At 48.1% G+C, this 16156-nt stretch overlaps 1 long non-coding RNA gene across 1 annotated transcript in view; it reads left to right on the top strand.

The window, feature by feature from the left end:
- The window catches only part of LOC114812270, a 57608-nt gene extending 42785 nt beyond the window's left edge, over window positions 1–14823 (top strand). The window contains exon 2 of the long non-coding RNA XR_003759930.1: window positions 14339–14823. This is a non-coding gene — a long non-coding RNA (uncharacterized LOC114812270). The remainder of the gene's footprint in view (window positions 1–14338) is intronic.
- Window positions 14824–16156: the final 1333 nt, after the last annotated feature.

Here is a 16156-nt window from a genome sequence, read left to right as displayed (position 1 = left end):
AGAGTGAAATACAATAATTTAATGGGCACATTCCCTGCCCCAAATGAGTGTACAATCTACTGAGGGAGACAGATGTTAAAATAAATGAATAATCACAGATATGTACATAAATGCTGTGGAGTTGGGAGGAGGGATGAATACAGGGAGCAGTCAGGATACTGTAAAAGGAAGTGGGAAAAGAGGAAACGAGGGCTTAGTCAGGGAAGGCCTCTTGGAAGAGTTTATTATCATTATGGTATCTGTTAAATACTTACTATGTACCAAGCACTGTTCTAAGCACTGGGGTAGATACAAAATAATCAGGTCTTCCCACATGGGGCTCATAGTCTTAATCCCCATTTTCCAGATGAAATAACTGAGGCCCAGAGAAGTGAAGTGGTTTGTCCAAGGCCACACAGCAGACAAGTGGCGGAGCCAGGATTAGAACTCACGTCCTCTGAATTCCAAGCCCATGCTCTTTCCACCGAGCCACGTTGCTTCTCTTACCTTCAGTAAAGGTTTGAAGGTGGTGAGAGCAATCATCTGTTGGATATGAAGAAGAAGGGCTTTCCAGGCCAAAAGCAGGGCGTGGGTGACAGATTGGTGGTGAGATAGATGAGACTGAGAAAGTTAGCATTAGAGTAGCAATTTGTGCAGGCTGGGTTGTAGTAGGAGAGCAGCAAGGTGAAGTGGGAGAAGGCAAGGTGATTGAATGCTTTAAAGCCGATGGTGAGGAGTCTCTGTTTGACAACCACAGGAGATTCTTGAGGAGTGGGGAAATATGGACCGAACATTTATGTAGAATAATGATCCAGGCAGCTGGAGTGGGGAAAGGCAAGAGGCAGGGAGTTCAGCAACGAAGCTGATACAGTAATCAAGGCGGGGTTGGATAAATGCTTGGATTAATGTGGTACAAGTTTGAATGGAAAGGAAAGGGCAGATTTTAGTGATGTTGTGAAGGCTGAATCGACAGGATTTAGAGATAGATTGAATATGTGGGTTGAATGAAAGAGAAGAATCAAGGATAATTCCAAGGTTTGGGGCTTGTGAGACAGAAAGGATGGTGGTACTGCCTACAGTGATGGGAAAATCGGGGGAGGACAGGGTTTGGGTGGGAAGATAAGGAGTTCTGTTTGGGACATGTTAAATTTGAGGTGGCGGGGAGGCAAGTAGAGATGCCTTGAAAGCAGGAGGAAATGTGACTGCAGAGAGAGAGAGATCGGGGAGGAGATATAGATTTGGGAAGTATCTTCAAATAGGTGGTAGTTGAAGCCATGGAAGTAAATGAGTTCTCCAAGAGAGTGGGTATAGAAGAAGAATAGAAATTGGCCCCAGCTCTGAGCCTTGAGGGACTCCTACAGTTAAAGGATGGGAGGGAGAGAAGGACCTCTAGAAAGAGACTGAGAATGAGCATCAGAGAGATAGGAGGGGAACAGGATAATAATAATAATGATATTTGTTAAGCTCTTACAATGTGCCAAGTACTGTACTAAGCTCTGGGTTGGATACAAGCAAATTGGGTTGGACACAGTCCCCGTCCCACATGGGGCTCTCAGTCTCAATCCCCATTTTACAGATGAGGTAACTGAGGCACAGAGAAGTAAAGTGATTTGCCCAAGGTCACACAGCAGACAAGTGGTGGAGCCGGGATTAGAACTCTATCCACTAGCTGACGTTGGATAACGCTTCCAGGAAAAGGAAGTGGTTGACAGTGTTGAAGACAGCTGAAAGGTCAAAGAGGATAAGGATGGAGTAGAGTCCATTGGATACGGCAAGAAGGAAATCACTTGTGACCTTTGGGAGGGGGCTTCTGTGGAGTGAAGGGAACGGAAGCTAGATTGGAGGGGGTCAAGGAGAGAGTTGGAGGAGGGGAACTTGAGACAGTGAGTGTAGAAAACCCTGTCAAGGAGTTTGGAGAGGAATGATAGCAAGGAGATGAGTCAATAACTAGAGGGAACTTTGAGTCAAGGGAGGGTTTTTTTAGGATAGGGGAGACTTGGGCATGTTTGAACCCAAGGGGGAAAAATCCACTGGAGAACGAACAGTTGAAGAGGGTGATCAGGGAGGGTAGGAGAGAGGGGGCAATCATTTTGACAAAGTGAGAAAAGATGTGGTCGGATGTGCAGGTGGAGAGGGTCGGATATTTGTTAAAGCACTTTGTATGTGCCAAACCCTATGCTAAGTGCTAAGGTGAACATTACAGTCAAGTTGGACATAGTCCCTGTCCCACAAAGGGCTCACAGTCTAATGGGGAGGGAGAACACATGAGGAAAATGAGGAACAAAGTGAAATGAGTAAGCTCCTTTTGGGCAGAGAATGTGTCTACTAACTCTGTTATATTTTACTCTTCCAAGTGCTTGTTACGGTGCTCCGCAAGCAGTGAACACTCACTAAATATGAATGATAGTCTAAGTTCACGCAACAGGCAAATAGCAGAGCTGGGATTAGAACCCCAGACTCCTGACTCTCAATCCTGTTCTTAAAAGATACATGAGAGCATAAAAGACAGAAACACATAAACATCACCATGGTTTATATTTGCCTCAAACCTCTGGAAGCAAGAGGCTAGACAGATGGGTTTACAAATTCTGCTATATAATACTCTCCCAAGGGCTTAGTACAGTGTTCTGCCCACAGTAAGCACTCAATAAATGCAATTGATTGATTGATTCCTTGAAACCCCATCCAGATCAAGACTTGAATCATTTCACTAAGATAGACAAATGGGCAAAGCGATTCAAAGAGAAGCAGTGTGTCCTGGTGGAAAGAGCACTGGTTTAGGACTCAGGAGACCCAGATTCTAATCCCCAGTTCTGCCACTGACCTACATGTAACCGTAGGCAAGTCAGTCAATCTCTCTGGGAATTGGTCTCCTCATCTGTAAAATGGCATAGGATAAAATTTTGAGCCTAGGATGGGACAGGGAGTGTGTCTGATCCGATTATATTGAATCCAGCCCAGGGGTTGGCATAGAGGAAGCAATTAACTATAACTGCTATTTATTATTTCATTCACTCATTCAATAGTATTTACTGAGGTCTTACTATGTGCAGAGCACTGTACTAAGCTCTTGGAATGTACAAATTGGCAACAGATAGAGACAGTCCCTGCCCATTGACCGGCTTACAGTCTAATCGGGGGAGACGGACAGACAAAAACAATAGCAATAAATAGATTCAGGGGGATGAACATCTCATTAAAACAATAGCAATAAATAGAATCAAGGTGATGTACATCTCATTAACAAAATAAATAGGGTAATGAAAATATATACAACTGAGCGAACGAGCACAGTGTCGAGGGGAGGGAAAAGGAGGGGGGAGGAGCAGAGGGAAAGGGGGGAAAAGAGGGCTTAGCTGAGGGGTGGTGAAGGGGGGTAGAGGGGGAGCAGAGGGAGCAGAGGGAAAAGGGGAAGCTCAGTCTGGGAAGGCCTCTTGGAGGAGGTGAGCTCTAAGTAGGGTTTTGAAGAGGGGAAGAGAATTAGTTTGGCGGAGGTGAGGAGGGAGGGCATTCCAGGACAGCAGAAGGACGTGGGCCAGGGGTCGACGGCGGGATAGGCGAGAATGGTGGATGGTGAGGAGGAGGGCGGCAGAGGAGCAGAGAGTGCGAGGTGGGCAGTAGAGAAAGAGAAGGGAGGAGAGGTAGGAGGGGGCAAGGGGATGGAGAGCCTTGAAGCCTAGAGTGAGAAGTTTTTGTTTTGTGCGGAGGTTTATAGGCAACCACTGGAGGATTTTAGGAAGGAGAGTGACATGCCCAGAGCGTTTCTGCAGGAAGATGAGCCGGGCAGCAGAATAAAGAATAGACTGGAGTGGAGAGAGAGAGGAGGAAGGGAGATCAGAGAGAAGGCTGACACAATAATCCAGCCAGGATATTATGAGAGCCCGTACCAGTAAGATAGCCGTTTGGGTGGAGAGAAAAGGGCAGATCTTGGCGATATTATAAAGGTGAGACTGGCAGGTTTTGGTGATGGATTGGGTATGTGGGGCGAATGAGAGAGCCGAGTCAAGGATGACACCGAGATTGCGGGCCTGAGAGACGGGAAGGATGATCGTGCCATCCACAGTGATAGGGAAGTCAGGAAGAGTACAGGGTTTGGGAGGGAAGATGAGGAGCTCAGTTTTGGCCATGTTGAGTTTTAGGTGGCGGGCAGACATCCAGGTAGAGATGTCCTGGAGGCAGGAGGAGATACGAGCCTGAAGGGAGGGGGAGAGGACAGGGGCAGAGATGTAGATCTGTGTGTCATCTGCATAGAGATGATAGTTGAAGCCGTGAGAGTGAATGAGTTCACCGAGGGAGTGAGTGTATATGGAGAACAGAAGAGGGCCAAGAACTGACCCTTGAGGAACCCAAATAATAATAATAATAATGTTGGTATTTGTTAAGCACTTACTATATGCAGAGCACTGTTCTAAGCACTGGGGTAGATACAGGGTAATCAGGTTGTCCCACGTGAGGCTCACAGTCTGCATCCCCATTTTACAGATGAGGTAACTGAGGCCCAGAGAAGTGAAGTGACTTGCCCAAAGTCACACCGTGGACAGGTGGCAGAGGTGGGATTCGAACCCATGACCTCTGACTCCTAAGCCTGGGCTCTTTCCACTGAGCCATGCTACGATATTATACTCCCCCAAGAATTAGTACAGTGCTCTGCACACAGTAGTGTTCAGTAAACACGATTGATTGATGGATTATCAAAGCTGAAGCTCCAACACTGTGCTTGGAGGAGAGCCAGGAGAAACACTCCATGAACTCCTGGACCCCATCAACCGATCAGTATTGATTGATAGCATTTATTGAGTGCTTACTGTGTGCAGAGCACTGTAGTCAGCACTTGGGAGAGTACAGTAGAGTAGATAGACACAATTCCTACCCTAAAGCAGCATGGCACAGTGGATAGTGCATAGAAGGTCTTGGCTTCTAATCCTGTTCTGCTACTTGTCTGCTGTGCGACCTCAGGTCAGTCACTTCACTTCTCTGGACCTCATTTATCTCATCTGTAAAATGGGGATTGATACTGTGAGCCCCATGTGGGACAGGGACTGTAACCAAACAGATATGCTTGTATCCACCCCACCGCTTAATATAGTACCTGGCACATAGGGCTTAACAAATACCACTATTATTAGTATCATTCAATGATCTTACAGTTGAGCAGTGAGAAATATCTCCTCTCTCTGCAGAAAGAAAGTTTCTCTGTGCCTGTCTGTGAATGACTGGTAGACCAGCAGACACCAGCCTCCAATCCTGGGCAGGAGGCTGAGGAGAAAAGAAGGGCAGCAGGGAGGAGCCAGAAAGCCCTGGGGGAGGTGGGTTGGGAAGGGTTAATAGAAGTGGGTGCCTGTGCTGAAGTTGGTGAAGGACGAACAAACCAGATGGAAGAGAATCACTTACAAGGGGCAGTGGCAGGCCCCGTTAGCCAGCCTTAACGAGGAGACTTGAGTGGCAGACGCCTCCTTGAGCTATATCTCTATCCATCACCATGTCCGGGGACAACTCTTGGCAACCCCAAGAAAAGACCCAATGGATGAATGGCCTGGTGTGAGAGCCAGCACTAGCTGCATTGTTTAGAGAGGAGGACTGACCACAGGGGAGAGAAATACAGGAAGGAATAGGACAGAGAAAGTCCTGGCAGAGTCCTCTGGGCCTCAATTTCCTCACCTGTAAAATAATGTTTGTGGTATCTGTTAAGCACTTACTATGTGCCAAGCACTGTACTAAGCACTAAGGTATATACAAGGTAATCACGACCCCACATGGAGCTCACAGTCTAAGTATGAGGATGAACAGGCATTGAATCCCCATTTTGCAGATGAGGGAACTGAGGTAGAGAAAATAATGATGATGATGATGATGGTATTTGTTAAGCAATGTCAAGCACTGTTCTAAGCACTAGGGTAGATACAGGCTAATCAGGTTGGACATAGTCCATTCCCCACATGGGACTCACAGTCTTTATCCCCATTTTACAGATGAGGCAACTGAGGCACATTGAAGTGAAACAACTTGCCCAAGGTCACACAGCAGACAAATAGCAGAGCTGGGATTAGAACCCAGGTACTTTTGACTCCCAGGCCCATGCTCTGTCCACAAGACCATGAAGTCACTTACCCAAAGTCACACAGCAAACTAGAAATGGAGCTGGGATTAGAACCCAGTCCTTCTGACTCCCAGGCTAGGGCTCTTTCCACTAGGCCATGCTACTTCTCCCACCTCCCTCAAAGTGGTCAAGAGCCAGAGAATCCCTTGCAGGTCACCCTTGGCCATGACCCAGGGATCAAACTGCTCCTCTCCTCTCTTTCTCAATCAGAAGCAGTGAGGCCTAGTGGAAAGAGCCTGGGCTAGGGAATCAGATGATGTAGGTTCTCATCCCAGCTCTGCCACTTAGTAGCAATACTAATAATAATTATGATTAGGGTTCCAGTTAAGTGCTTACTATGTGCCAAGCACTGTTCTAAAAACTGGGGTAGATACAAGTTAATCAGGTTAGGCACAGTCTCTGAGCCACCTGAGACTCACAATCTAAGTAGGAGGAAGTAGGATTTAATCTCCATTTTACAGATGAAGTAACCGAGGCAGAGAGAAGTTAAGTGACTTGCTCACCATCACACAGCAGACAAATGGTGGAGCTGGGATTAGAACCCAGATCCTCTGACTCAGACCCATGGTCTTTCCACTAGGCTATGCTGCTTCTCTAGCCAGTGACTTACCGTGGGCAAGTCACTTATCTTCTCTGGGTCTCAGTTTCCTCACTTGCAAAATAGGGGCTAAATAGCCTTTCCCCTCTAAAGTGGACTGTGTGCCCCATGTGGGACAGGGACTGTGTCCAAGATGATTATCTTGCATCTACCCTAAAGCTTAGTATAGTGCTTGGCACATAGTAAGCCCTTAATGATATTATTATTAGCATTGTTATTATTACTAGCGGGCCAAACAAGAGGAAATGGGTTTAAGAAAGAAATAGGCAAGAGAGAGTGAAATAAGGAAAGGAAGAATGTCTTGTCCAGCAGGACTATAGAGCAGTGGGCAAAAATCATGGGCTAGTGGGTAAAGCAGAGATCTGGGAGTCAGAGGACCCGCCTTCTAATCCCAGCTCAGCCACTTGTCTGCTGAGTGACCACAGGCCAGTTATTTCACTTCTCTGTGCCTAAATTTCCTCCACTACAAAATTACTCCTTGACTGTGAACTCCAAGTGGAAGAGAAATCGTATCCAGACAGATTAACTTGTATCTACCCCAGTGCTTAGAGCAGTGCTCGACAAATAACAGTAGCGGGGGATCGGGGTGCAGGAAGGAGAAGAGGTGGAGGGCTAGGGTGTGAAGAAGAGATGTGAGCCTGGGTGTTGGGGAGGAGAGGCAGGGGGCTGGGTGTGGAAAAGAGGATGGGGAGGTTGGGTATTGGGGAGAAGATTCAGGGGGCTTGGGGTGGAGAAGAGGTGGGAGGCTGGGTGTGGAGAAGACATAGGGTGCTGGGAGTTAGGGAGGAGAGGCTGGGGGCTAGGATGTGGAGAAGAGGCGTGAGGAATGGGTGTTGGGGAAAAGAGGATGGGGCTGGGTGTGGAGAAGGAATGTGGAGGCTGGATGTGGGGAAGAGGAGGTGGGGGGCTGGTTATTGGGGAGAAGAGGCAAGTGGATGGGGTGCTGAGGGGCTGGCATGCACAGGAGCAGGATGAGGTGGGAGAAGAGGTGGAGGGCTCAGGTATAGAGAGGAGATGGGGGCCTGGATACTGGGGAGGAGATGCAGGGGGCTGGGATGGAGAGAAGAGGTTGGGGATTAGGTAGTGGGGAGAAGAGGCAGGGGTGCTAAGGGGTGGGGTGCATGCTACCGGGGCATGGGAGAAGAAAAAATAAGTAAAATAAACGGTGGTATTTGTTAAGCACTTACTATGTGCAAAGCACTGTTCTAAGCGCTGGGGGATACAAGGTGATCAGGTTGTCCCACGCGGGGCTCACAGTTTTAATCCCCATTTTACAGATGAGGTAACTGAGGCACAGAGAAGTTAAGTAACTTGCCCAAAGTCACACAGCTGGCAAGCGTCAGAGCCGGAATTAGAACCCACGACCTCTGACTCCCAAGCCCAGGTTCTTTCCACTGAGCCAAGCTGCTTCTTTAGGCACGTGGGGCTGGGGTGTGGAGAAGAGATGGGGGCCTGGGTGTTGGGGAGATGAGGCAGGGGGCTGGGTATGGAGAACAGTTGGGGGGACTGGATTTTGGGGAGAAGAGGCAGAGGGCTGGGTTGAGGAGAAGAGGTGAGGGAGCTGGGTGTCGGGGAAAAGAGGCAGCGGGCTGGGATGCTGAGAGCTGGGGTGCACAGGTCCGGGGTCCAGGGGGAGAAGAGGCAGGGGGCTGGGGTTCAGGGAGATAAGGTCCAGGGGGCTGAGAGAGCCTAGCCGGGCGTGGAGAGGAAGAGGTACGTAGGGCTGGCAGGGAGGGAATCGGAATGCCTGAGGCGCCTGTTAGGAACAGTTTCCAAGTGGATGTATTTCTTTTCGTGGACGGGGCATATTTATCTGACCGCGTCACTGCTGCCTGAGCCAGTTTGCTTTGGGAGAGATGCAAATAGGACAGGGCAGCTGCTGTGTTTGCAGTGGGAAAATTGGGGGCAGCAGAGGGAGGACAGACAGAGAGAGATGAAGAAACAGAGAGAGAGAAAGAGAGAAATGCAGAGAGAAAAAGGCAGAGGGGGGAAGAGAGAGTCAGGGGGACAGACAGAGAGGAAAGAGATAAAGACAGAAAGACATATAGGGACAGACACAGAGGCCTAGAGATATAGACAGAGAGGAAGAGAGAGCGCTGGAGAAGAGAGAGTCAGAGTCATGGAGACAGAGAAAGAGAGACAGAGAGGGGAGAAGGAGATAGAAAGAAACTCAGAGGGTCATTCATTCATTCATTCAATAGTATTTATTGAGTGCTTACTATGTGCAGAGCACTGTACTAAGCGCTTGGAATGTACAAATCGGTACCAGATAGAGACAGTCCTTGCCCTTTGACGGGCTTACAGTCTAATAGGGGGAGACAGACAGACAAGAACAATAGCAATAAATAGAATCAAGGGGATGAACATCTCATTAAAACAGTAGCAAATAAATAGAATCAAGGTGATGTACATCTCATTAACAAAATAAATAGGGTAATGAAAATATGAGGCAGAGACAGAGAAGAAATAGAGAAAGAAATACAGAGGCATAGAGGCAGAGACAGAAAGATGAAAAGAGAGAGATGGGGAGAGAGGCAGGGAGATAGAGAGTCAGATGCGGAGAGACGGAGAGGAACGAGTGAGAGACAGAAACAGAAAGACAGAGCCATAGAGACAGAGACAAAGAGAGGAAGAGAAAAAACCAGCAGACAGAGACAGGAAGGGCTCCAACCAGAGAGAGGAATGAGGCTGAATAGAATGAGAGCCAGCCCCTTTCTGTGGAGTGGGACCAGGAGGAAGGCCAGGGAGAGTGGCCTTGCCATGGCATAGGCCAAAGGAAATTAAACCGTCAGCTACCCAAGGGCAGGGTTCACACCTATCAACTCTGGTTTTGTACTCTCCCAAGTGCCCAGTATAGAGCTCTGCATACAATGAGCACTCAATAAATACTACTGATGAAACAGGGTTTCAGATATTTTCCGTGAACTCTGTTGTCCTACACAAGGAGACTCTGACCCCCCTTGTTCGTTTGTCAAATGGCCACTGTGGCCAGAGAGTGGTCATTTATGCCATTCAGAGGAGTCAGCAGAGGGGTGAGGGAGGGAAGGAGCCACCAAGGCCACTGTGGGTCTGAAACCTCTCCATTCCCACTTCGAAGAAAGAATGGGCCTCTTTTACAGCGAAGGCCAGATGTAGCCGATTCACTTCCGGGAGTGAGGGGGAAGGTAGGAAGGGAAAACAATGAGGAAGAGGGGAGATGATGATCTCTCTGTACTCACCTCGTGCATGCTTGCGGGCCTCTCCGCACATGCTCAATGGCTAGGCTGATGTGTGGTCACAGCCAGACTGGGCTCCTCACCTCCTTTACCCCTGACCCTACCCCCAACAGGGCAGGAACTGGGCACCTGCGGCAGTGGAGGGGAAGCTCCTCTCCCAGGCCTGGGGACCTCAGGTCTGGGCCTCCGCCGCACTCTGTTGCCGCCTCTCCGCGGAGCTGAGACAGGCAGTGAAGTGGAACAGGGCTGCAATGAAGCACTTGCTGGAAATAGATTTTTGTTCTGCCAGTCCACGGTCTCCCGGAGGCGGGGGTCATTAGCTACGCACCGCTGGCCAGCAGCCGCTCTGTCCCTCCTCGAGGAGATTCCTCCATCCTCCCTCCGCATCACCTGGAGAATTAGAGGGGGTTGGAAATGGCGGGGTTCATTAGGGAACTGTCCTGGTTGGTCCCTCCCAGGTCCCGGGGTCAAATTAGAACGAGAGAGTTCCCTGTCGTGTTCCTGGGAGGACTGGCGTATGTGAGTCACATTGGCTGCGGGGAGCTTTCCTGTTGGAAGGGGAAAAGAGGATTCCTCTTCCAGGAAGCTTTCCTTGATTAACCCTACCTACTTTTTGGCACACTAAAACGTTCTTGTCTCACTCCACTCCTCATCTCATTTCTGTGAACAATAGCATTGCTATTTAGGATTCAGATATATGTTAACATTGTGATTGCCTGCTTTACCTCCCATCTTAGATTGTAAGCTCTTAAGAGGTAGGGATCAGATCTATTCTGTACCATGGATCCTGAGGGAGTAGTGCAATGCTATATATACACCTTGTGGACTCAATATAGCCTTGCTGACTGGATTAATGGATGTATGGATGGATGATGGTGGATGATGGATGGATGGATAGATGGGTGATTGTGTAGATGGATGGATGGATGATGGATGAATGATGGGTGAGTTCTGGGGGAGGGGGTGATGAAAGGATGGATGGGTGGGTGGGCAGGTGGATGGATGGGTGGGTGGGTGAGTGAGTGGATAGATGGATGGATGCATGGGTGAATGGATAGACTGACATGGATGGATGGATAGATGGATGGGTGGACTGATGAATGGATGGTTGGATGGACATGGGTGGGTGGCTGGCTGGCTGGCTGGCTGGCTGGCTGGCTGGCTGGATGGATGGATGGATGGATGGATGGTGGCCTGGTCCAAAGCCAATAGTAACCGAGGGTCATGGTCAATGTTTTCATAGCTCAAGTTCTTCCTGAGGAGGGAAATGGCTCATTTTATTTCCCCCAGGAGAAACCTCAAGGCTTCCCTATCTCTAACTGCACAGACATTCTTTTTCAGCCCTCCAGATGCCATCACCCCCAATCACTCTGGAGCCACAGTGAAATGACTAGTGAGGTCTGGATGGACTTCTGGGCCCCGAGACCCTACCTTTCCCCACCTCCTTGCATACTCACTCTCCCAGGTCTCCAGGATGAGGGGAGGGGCCAGGGGACTCAGCTTCCCCTTCCTCTGGGACCACCCCAGACTCCTCATGATGGAGGGAGGGTGTGGAGGGGGAGGCAGGTGGTGGCACCCTCCCTTTGCCTCAGGTTGAGACCTCTTGTCTTGCCTTGCTGAGGTGGCTGATCTCTCTTCACTCCGGAGCAATCTACTGACTTTAAGGCATTGACTTTAATCCATCAATTAGCTCAATCAATCAGCTCTCTCCCCACTAACTATCCTTGTATCACTTCTGCTACGACCCACCCTGCACACTTTGTCTCTCTCACTGTCGACCCCTGACTCCCATCCTCCCTCTTTCTTGGAACTCCCTCCCTCTTCATAGCCAACAGATCACAGAGCTCCCCATCTTCAAAGTCCTACTAAAATCACATCTCCTCCATAAATCCTTCGCAGACTAATCTCTCACCTCCCCACTCTTTTTCTCTTTCCTTCTGCATCACCTAGGCACTTGGGTCTTTACTTACTAAACACTTGGGTACCCCGCCTATCCCCATCACCAATGCACCTTAAGTCCATAGCCTAAAACTCAGTTTCCTACCCTACTTAGAATCTATTTTAATGACTGTCTCCCCTTCTGGATTGTAATCTTCTTGAGGGCTTGGACTAAGCACTTTATTGTATTCTCTCTAGTTCATTCAATAGTATTTACTGAGCACTTACTATGTGAAGAGCACTGTACTTAGCACTTGGAATGTGCAATTCGGCAACAGATAGAGACAATCCCTGCCCACTGAAGGACCTCCAGTCTAATCAGGGGAGACAGACGGACAAAAACAAGACAACTTAATCACGATAAGTAGAATCAAGGGGATGCACACCTCATTAACAAAACAAATAGGGTAATAAAAATATATACAAATGAACACAGTGCTGGTGTCCTGCCTACTGTGAACATCCAGTGAATATCGTGTCCTGCCTAAGGTGAACATTCAGTAAATACCAGGGTTGGATTGATTGATTGATGACTAACTTTAGTTGCAATATCCACCTCTTTTCTTTGTTTAGACTCAGGGGCCATAAAAGATCAGCTGATTCCCTTATCCACAGATACCTTAATTTCTCACCGTTTCACCATTTTTCACCATTTCCATCCCAAAAGACCTGACCCCTTTCCTTTTGGGCTCTAAGGCCCCTAACTTTGAAGTGCATTTGGACTACCCAGGGGATAGCTGGACATTTGCCCAGAGGCTGCAAGGTGAATGGTCCATTTTGCCTGAGCCAGGGAGGACTGGGCTACGGTGGGGGGACCGACAATCTTGGCAATTCCCAATCCCGCATACAATCAATCCATCATTCTGTCAATCAGTGATATTTATTAGTAATAACAATAACTGTGATTTTTGTTAAGAGTTTACTATGTGCCAGACACTGTACTAAGTGCTGGGGTGGATACAACCAAATTCGGTTGGTCACAGTCTCTGTCCCACATGGTGCTCACAGTTTCAATCTCCATTCTACAGATGAGGTAACTGAGGCCCAGAGAAGTGAAGTGACTTTCCCAAGGTCACACAGCAAACCAGGATAGGGGGAGGAACTGGGATTAGAAACCATGATTTTCTGACTCCCAGGCCCATGTTCTGTCCACTATGCCATGCTGATTCTCTTTATTTATTGAGCACTTACTGTCCATAGAATATTGGCAGCAACTGTGGTAACAGTTACTGTGGTCTAGGTTGTGACCCCGGATGCTCAGCCATGAGGAGTCTGTAATTCTGCACCTCAATTTACATCCCCCTACTGATTTTTGTTTTTATTTTTGCGTTGTCCAGCACTTAGGATAGTGCTTGGCACACAGTAAGTGCTTAACAAATACCATCATCATCATCATCTCTCCTTAGGCATCTGGGGCCAGCCCCTCTCCCCCTTTTCGTTTTTAGATTGGAACCCCCCTGAGAAGCAGGAACTGTGTCTAATTCCCTCCCAGCATGCAGTACAGTGCTCTGACACAGTAAGCGTTTAATAAATACTATTGATATCACTACCACTATTAAGCACTTTGAGGGAACAATTTAGCACTGAACTAAGCACTTGGAAAGTACAATTCAGCAAAAAGTAGAGACAATTCCTGCCCACGATGGGCTCACAGTCTAGAAGGGGGGAGGCAGGCATCAAAACAAATAAAAAGGCATCAATAGCATCAATATAAATAGAAATATAGATACATACACATCATTAACATAAATAAATAGAATTATAAATATGTACATATACACAAGTGTTGTGGCGGGGGTGGAAGGGGGTAGAACAAAGGGAGCGACTCGGGATGATGGGGAGGGGAGGAGGAGCAGAGCAAAAGCGGGGCTTAATCTGGGAAGGCCTCCTGGAGGAGGTGAGCCTTCAGTAGGGCTTTGAAGTGTGGATGTGTGATTGTTTGGAGGATTTGAAGAGGGAGAGCATTCCAGACCAAAGGTAGGACTTGGGCCAGGGGTCGACGGCGGGACAGGTGAGAACGAGGCACAGTGAGAAGTTGAGCAGCACCAGAGGAGCGGAGTGTGCGGGCTGGGCTGGAGAAGGAGAAAAGGGAGGTGAGGTAAGAAGGGGCAAGGTGATAGAGAGCTTTGAAGCCAAGAGGAGGAGTTTTTGCTTGATATAGAGGTTGATAGAAGAGAGGAGACATCAGCCAAGGCAACAGCCATTATAGCTGGAACAAAAGTGACCAACAGCTCCCTAGAGCCGAAAGAGGGGACGTGTGGAGTGGAGCAGATTTGTATTCATGTGGACTTTTATTTCAGGCCTTGTTTATTTCTCCTTAAAGTGCCGCGATGCCAAGAATCCTCACCAAATTAGCTGCGAGTATGTAATTTTACAGCTATTACCCGAGTGTTTCTGTGACTTGAGTTATAAAGAGGAAATATAAACAAACAGACGGCAAAGGAGCTCTAAAATGACAGTTTTTTGGGTTTGTTTGTTTAGCTTTCTCTTTTCTTTTCTTTTTTTTTTTAGGGATGAATTATGCTTCTCTCTTTTCTCCAAAGTATGAGTGGGATGAAGGATGAGTGACAAGAAAGGCTGTCAGGGGCTAGCGGCCGGTAAGGATGTAGAAACCATCTGAAGGAGAGCTCACGGAGTAATTTCAGAGCTGCAGCTGAGAGAAGGTAGTGGCGGAGAGAGACGAAGAGGAGATCTTCAAGATCAATCGTAATTTTATCTGGCCTATTCAAGTTTTCATTCCCTTTTATCCCAAACTCCCAGATAAAAATCTGTGCTTCAGAACGGGGCAGGGAAGATAGCGGCTTTATTATATTCTTCCAAAAGAGCCCACAGAGACCCCAGCTATACCCTTTATGACATCCCTGTGACGTTCCCTTGCCTCCTCTTCTTTTTTAATATTTCTCCCCCTCTTCAGAAGTGAACAACAGGCACCAAACTAATTAGGTGGTATTTCAGATCTATGTTGGGTTAATGGCACCAGATCATGTGTGACATTTCCTTTTTGTTCATCTATTATTCTTGCTTATTGTTATCTCGGCGGCTCTGAATGCCGTCCCGGGGATTTTCAAGGTGCTTCCGCCTCCCTCTCCCTGTCGCTCGTCCCTCTCCTCTCCCGGCTCCGCTCTGCTTCTCCATCTCTCGGGACGAATCAGTGGAATATTAAGCAGGGAGCCACAGGGGATGCTCTTGCTGGGGACAGTAACAGATTTGGGTGGGGAGGTGGGCCAGGGCAATAGGGAGACAGTATTAGGGTGGGCGCTGACTGCTCTGGACCGAGCCAGACAAGGAGGGGAGGGCAAATCCCAAGGTGGGCAGCAGAAGGAGAGCACTTGAGGCAGCGGGTCAGGAGTGCCCAGTCATAAGAACCCCCAAGCTCGGCAGCAGGGCCACAGACAAACCCCAATGAATCAATAATATTTATTGAGTGCTGACTCTGTGCAGAGCTAAGCATCTGGGAGAGTACAATACAAGAATTGGTAGACACGCTCCCTGGCCACAAGGAGCTCACAGTCTAGAGGGTGAGACAGACATGAATATAAACAATTTACATATATGAACATAAGTGTCACGGGGCTGAGGGTGGGATGAAAAAAAGATAAAAGGACATACGTCCTTTGATACCAAGGTCAAAAGGCTTGTGCCTGGATGGAATCACTGCTAAAATGAATGCAAGTCAATGGCTAAACAATCTCCTTCCACTCCACTTAATACAGAAATACACAACTGACAGTGTAAGAAGAATATGTACTATTATAATGATGGTATTCATTAAGTACTTACTATCAATTAGTGGTATTTATTAAAAGCTTACTGTGAGCAGAGCATGTACTAAAACACTTGCCACAGTACAATACCAAAGAGTAGGTATAGACAGTCCCTGCCCAAGAGGAGCTTACAGACTAAGCTTACTATATCACCCAACCTCCTGTCTCTCCCTACATCAGTCTGTACTTCACTCTGCTGCCTGGATTATCTTTCTACAGAAACACTCTGGGCATGTCACCCCCCTCCTCAAAAATCTCCAGTGATTGCTTATCAACTTTTGTATGAAGCAAAAACTCCTCACTATTGACTTCAAAGCTCTCCATCACCTTGCCTCCTCCTACCTCACCTCCCTTCTCTCTTTCTCCAGCCCAGCCCGCACACTCTGCTCCTCTGCCACTAACGTTCTCACTGTGCCTAGTTCTCACCTGTCTCACCGTTGACCCCTGGCCCACGTCCTAACTCTGGCCTGGAATGCCCTCCCTCCTCACATCTGCCAAGCTAGCTCTCTTCTCCTCTTCAAAGCCCTACTGAGAGCTCACCTCCTCCAGGAGGCCTTCCCAGACT

This window comes from Ornithorhynchus anatinus, chromosome 5, assembly GCF_004115215.2.
Source record: "Ornithorhynchus anatinus isolate Pmale09 chromosome 5, mOrnAna1.pri.v4, whole genome shotgun sequence".
Taxonomy (NCBI): domain Eukaryota; kingdom Metazoa; phylum Chordata; class Mammalia; order Monotremata; family Ornithorhynchidae; genus Ornithorhynchus; species Ornithorhynchus anatinus.
Note: the sequence above shows the minus strand (reverse complement) of the source record. Positions and strands in the feature narration are given on the sequence as shown.